Source organism: Bidens hawaiensis, unplaced genomic scaffold (genome assembly GCF_021521415.1).
Source record: "Bidens hawaiensis isolate Kalapana, Puna unplaced genomic scaffold, B.hawaiensis_p1.1 tig00049791_1, whole genome shotgun sequence".
In the NCBI taxonomy this organism is placed as follows: domain Eukaryota; kingdom Viridiplantae; phylum Streptophyta; class Magnoliopsida; order Asterales; family Asteraceae; genus Bidens; species Bidens hawaiensis.
The window spans coordinates 100,081-105,406 of NW_027498910.1; the positions used below are offsets into that span (position 1 = coordinate 100,081).

Consider the following 5,326-nt stretch of genomic DNA (forward strand, 5'->3'; position numbering starts at 1 on the left):
CATATATTAAGCAAAAAAATGGGAAATACATGTCTACATTCCACAACCTTGGGGACGGGCTTCACAATGTATACAACATAAAAGGTTAAAACCAGAATCTGCATTAATATTTAATAATGCATTATTATTCTATAATCTAGTAAAAACGACATTTATTAACTTTTGTGTTGTCTCACATTGTTCATTTGTTATTATAAACAGTGTTTATGATTTTGTTAATCCCCCTCCCGTTCACCCAAACAATATATGGAGGTAGGGGAGGACTTTCCTCGTCTTCCACCCGGTTTCCGGTTTCACCCTTCGGACGAAGAGCTCATCATGCATTACTTGTTTAAGAAAATTAAACTACTTTCGCTTCCTGCCGCGATCATTGCTGAAATCGAGCTATACAAATATGACCCGTGGGATCTTCCTAGTAAGATTCTTGCATTTTCTATTATTGTCGGGTTTGTTAAGGATTGATACATTTTGGGTTTGCTTGGCAGGAAAGGCGTTGTTTGGGAAGGATGAGTGGTTTTTCTTTACACCGAGAGACAGGAAATACCCGAAGGGGTCAAGGCCCAAAAGGTCGGCGGGTTCGGGCTTTTGGAAAGCTATGGGAAAAGATACGTCGATATTTGCTTCTTCAGGGTCCAGAAAGATAGGGGTGAAAAAATCCTTGGCCTTCTTTAGTGGTAACCCGACGAAGAGTGTAAAGACGGACTGGATTATGATTGAGTACCGGCTACCCGACCCATCTGGCCCATCCAAACAAAACGGATCAATGAGAGTAATCAAATTCTTCCCATCAGATAAATTTTATGTTTTACACATTACACATGGTGAGAAGAAAAACAATCAACTCTTTAACTAAATTAAACGAACTGATTGACAAACCAAATTAGTCATTTATGATATGTTAGATAACTGATTTTTAGGGACTCGTATTTATGTGTATAAATAACCGAATTAGCATAAGCAAACTGGCGTTAAACCAACAAAGATATTTTTATTTTGTTATATGTCAAATAGGTTCTCTTGCACTTTTTATAGATAATATACTGCTTGTCACTTATCATCCTAAACTAAAAGAATTGTTGATATTTTGTTCGACATGATAAACTAAATTTAGTAGTTGAAGTTATTTTGATATCAACCATGTCAAAAGCTGATGTTCACTGAATTAACCCAACCATTTTTTTCCCAATGGCCGAATTAACCAAGTGTTTTTTAACCGAGACCAATAGAGTGTAAATACAAAAACAAAATCTCGGTTACAGATTTGGTTATAACCTATAATCAAAACAAAGCCATGCCCACACTTGTTACACACAATTGTAGTAATGTTGATTATATGCTTAGTGCTTTATATTGTACTTACAGTTGGATGACTGGGTGTTGTGTCGGATCCGCCAAAAAGGCAACAACTCAAAGAACATCTCACAAGTAGATGAAAACCCAAAAAACAAGTTGACGGATGGTCAATTTACAACCATATCACAGGAGTTCCCTTCATCCTACATGACTAAAAGGGGCAATTCGGACATAATGTCATGGTTCAAAGATTTTCAACTAATTGGCTCGATTCTTGCAGGTCATGATCTTTCATCAATGCTGGAAACATGTTCTCCCAAACTACTTCAAGATGACAACAGTTGTCGAGTTTATGAAAACAGAGATGCCAGTTTTGGTTGTTATAATGAAGCTCATCAAGGGTGGATCAATTAAGCAAGCTTGATCGGGTTTGGCATGTAAACTTTGGTGTTGTGAATAACGATGTCTATAATAAGTTGAAAGTATATGTTATGATGTAAAAATGCTTGATGTAAACATGTTATATTTGCAAATAAAACTTGTGTTAATATAGTGTGTAGTGTGTGCATCATTCTTCCAGATCTTGGTAGCCCGTTCCAGCTAAGATTTCGGTTCTGGGTCCTTGGAAAAATATTTTGAATATTTCTCTGGATTTGGCGAAGTCGAGTATTAATTTGAGCCGTTCCATTAAATGGATTGCTAATAGGGGTGTTCAACGGTCCGGTTATGAGATCTTTGTACCCCTAATCGAAATCCGAACCTAACCGAATTCAGAAAGGGCGTAATCATTCTGTTCGGTTTCGGTTAAAACCAAACAAACGATTCAAACCGTGTTAATCGAATTCATCCAAAACAACAATTTGGTTTGAATTTTAATTGTTGTGAATTTAATTTATGTTTGTGTTCAGGATCCTAAAAGACGTCAAAGGCTATAATAAACAAACACAACATATACATGCTAAAACGAAAAGTTAAAAAGATCATAATAAAACATCTAAACCTTTAAGTCGACCAACCAACCATAGAAAACCATCGTAACCATAAAATTCACATAACAGAACATAAAGGATTTGGTAACGGCATTACGGTTCGCACCATCGATGAGTAGAATATTAAAGATTTAGAATTGTTGTCCAAATCAAATATGGATATGTGCATTGGGCTAATATTATAAATGGGCTTTAAAAAGAATCGGGCATATACAAAATAATTAGGGTGTGTTTGGGAATTGGGGTTCCTTATTTTTCCTTCCTTATGACTTATAAAGGTTTAATAAGTTCTTTTTATGTTTATAGTGTTTGGAAACACATAAGGACTTTTACATTTCTTCTTATCAAAAAGGCCAAAAAAGAGATTTTCAATAAGTTGGGATTTGTTAACTTATCAACTTATAGGTTTGAAATACCCATAACCCATTCCACCCTTCCATTCCACCCAACTCTCTCTAACCATTACATCCTTACATCAATAAGCTAAACCAAACACTTTTTAAAAAACAATTTATGAACTTATTGGCTCATATTATAAGTTAATCCAAACACAGTGAAACACTTTTCTGAAAACTCCTTTTTAGAAAGTCATAAGTCCTTTACAACTTATCATAAAAAAGGTCTTTTCAACTTAAATAAGGAATCCCAACCACACCCTTAATATTCTAATCGATTAATCGAATAAATCGAACTAATCGCTTAAAAAAATAAACAGATCCGTAAAGCGAACCATAAATCGAATTCCGAATTTGGATTCTGTTTTCTCGATTACGGATATGATTCGGTTTAATAACCGAACACCCCTAATGTGGGTAATGATGCTTTCTTTTGTCTTGACTGCTGGTTGGAGGTGAGTTGTTGAGCTCTCAATTTCCTGTTTTATTTGGCCTTGAGTTGAATAAATTGTGTTTGGTGGTGGATCGATTGTGTCTGTGGTGTTTGAACTGGTCCAGGGTCCTTTGTCTCAGGTCGTTTTGTGCCAATATGTGGCGTAACATCAGGGTAAGGATTGATCAGATTGGTCGCTAAACAGTTAGGGGAATTTCTCAGTTAGTGTTAAAAGACAAGTTTCACTTGGTGGGCAGATGCGGACAGATACAGGGTTAATTGTCATGCTAAAGCTAAGCCGGGTGAATTTAGCTAAACGAAATATCCACATAAAAAAGTTTTTTAATCATGTCAAAATCTAGTGAATGTCTAGTCTAAAACACAAGGATTAATTGACTTATTATATTATTATGAGATAAACACGAACGATAACAACAAATATACAGAGCAGCGAGTAAGTTAATTAGACCTAGGGTTTCCGATAGTCATACAACAACAAACAGGAAACATCCGTATAGATTCAAGCTTCATTCAACGGATGATCGGCGGTAGAGCTTACCGAACACGTGCAGAGCGGTAACAAAGCCGATGAAGCACACGCTCATCACAAGGACAACAGTCGGCGTGATCTTAAGGCCTGGAGCATCATCGGTGTAGAACCTCAGCATGTTTCCTCCGCCGGATCCACCGCTCAAATTGGGGGAAGATCCGGTGGCCAGACGACGGCGGCGCAAGCCGGCGGTGGCGGCAGGGGAGCCGCGGGGTACGGCGCCGACGAGGCCGGGGCGGGAGTTGGAAGAGGAGGAGGTGGTTTGAGATTGAGATGAACCTCTCGCCATTGATGATGATGCAGAAAGAAGATTGTAGAGTGGAGTAGGGAGAAATGAAATGAAGAAGAAAGAGATAGTGGGTGAGTTTCATACCCTTGCTAATTATTTTTTGGGGTTTTCTAAATATATTTAAATATTTATTTATATCAAAATCTTTAACTATGTTGTTTTCGTTTTGAGCCATCACGTGTTGTGGCGTTTTACTGAAACGAGATGTTAATCGTTTATATTGATTTTGATACTGTAGACTTGATTTGTTCAAGAACACCATCAAAATATAAACTTACTGTAGACTTGAGTTGGGTTTCAAACTTTAGAGATCTCAATATCAATATCCATTAGCCATCACCAAATCAAGTTGAACTCTTATGATGATTGTTAGTGGTCTTTATAAAGGTATTAGGACTAAGGAGGGTTCTTATAATATTACCATCTTCTATTGAATATATGTGTTTTTTAAATGTGGGATTTGAACTTTTATCTTTCGAAATCATCACCCTAGATTGCGTTTCCAAACTAATTCCTTATGGTGCGTTCGTTTTATAGAATTCGTGGGAATTCAAAGGAATTAGAATTAAAATCCCATGACATGGCGTATTCGTTTCGTTGAAATTGGAATCTTAATCCATGGGAATCCAAAATGGTGTATTCGGTTGACAGAGGATTGGAATTAGAATTCAATTCCTTTAAAACAAATAGATTCTAAATCATTCCAAAATATGCAGGATTTCAAGAAAATTCATTGGAATCTTTTCTTGAGGTATTTTTTTTTAACGAGGACAACGAATAAACATTTTAGTTTTTTTTTTATTTTTTTTGTTTTTGATTTATATTTTGAGGGTTTTTTTTATCTTGATAGAAAACCCCTAAAAAAATTTTAAAAATAATAAAAAATTCATAACTCAAAATATAAATAAAAAACAAAAAATCTAAAAGAACTATATTGTTTTCGCCGTTATCCTCGTTAAAAAAAACGATTCCAATTCATTTGTGGTCATAGATTACAAATGAACACATCAAGAATGAAATTGAATTTCAATATGTTCAGATTCCAAATCCAATTCCTTCCAGTTTTAAATCTTATGCAAATTCCAATTCCAATTCCATTCTATTATGTGAAATGAACGCGCCTTAATTTAAATGTTTATTTTATATATTTATATTATTTTGTCTTACCAAAGATAAAGTATTTAATATGCACTTGTTAAGATACAAATGAATAATGCATTAAATATTCTCTTGAACTAGATTTTCAGATATATTGATGTTTGGTCGATGGTGGGCTTCTTATGATAATGATTTGAGTAAGTGAGCCCATCTAGCTATGCTATATTGATGGCATGCAAACTTAAAGGTATACACAAAGTGATCAGAGCACAATCTTAT

The 5,326-nt window shown here is 35.3% G+C and overlaps 2 pseudogenes across 1 annotated transcript; one reads left to right on the forward strand and one right to left on the reverse strand.

Annotated features, from left to right (window-relative positions):
* Positions 1-238: 238 nt before the first annotated feature.
* LOC143598200 (NAC transcription factor 56 pseudogene) lies at positions 239-1,707 on the forward strand (annotated as a pseudogene). The gene is made up of 3 exons (XR_013147066.1): positions 239-415; positions 486-769; positions 1,363-1,707. The product of XR_013147066.1 is annotated as an NAC transcription factor 56 pseudogene (transcript).
* A 1,930-nt stretch (positions 1,708-3,637) lies between these two features.
* On the reverse strand, positions 3,638-3,949 carry LOC143598198 (protein transport protein Sec61 subunit beta pseudogene; annotated as a pseudogene).
* Between the last annotated feature and the right edge of the window lie 1,377 nt (positions 3,950-5,326).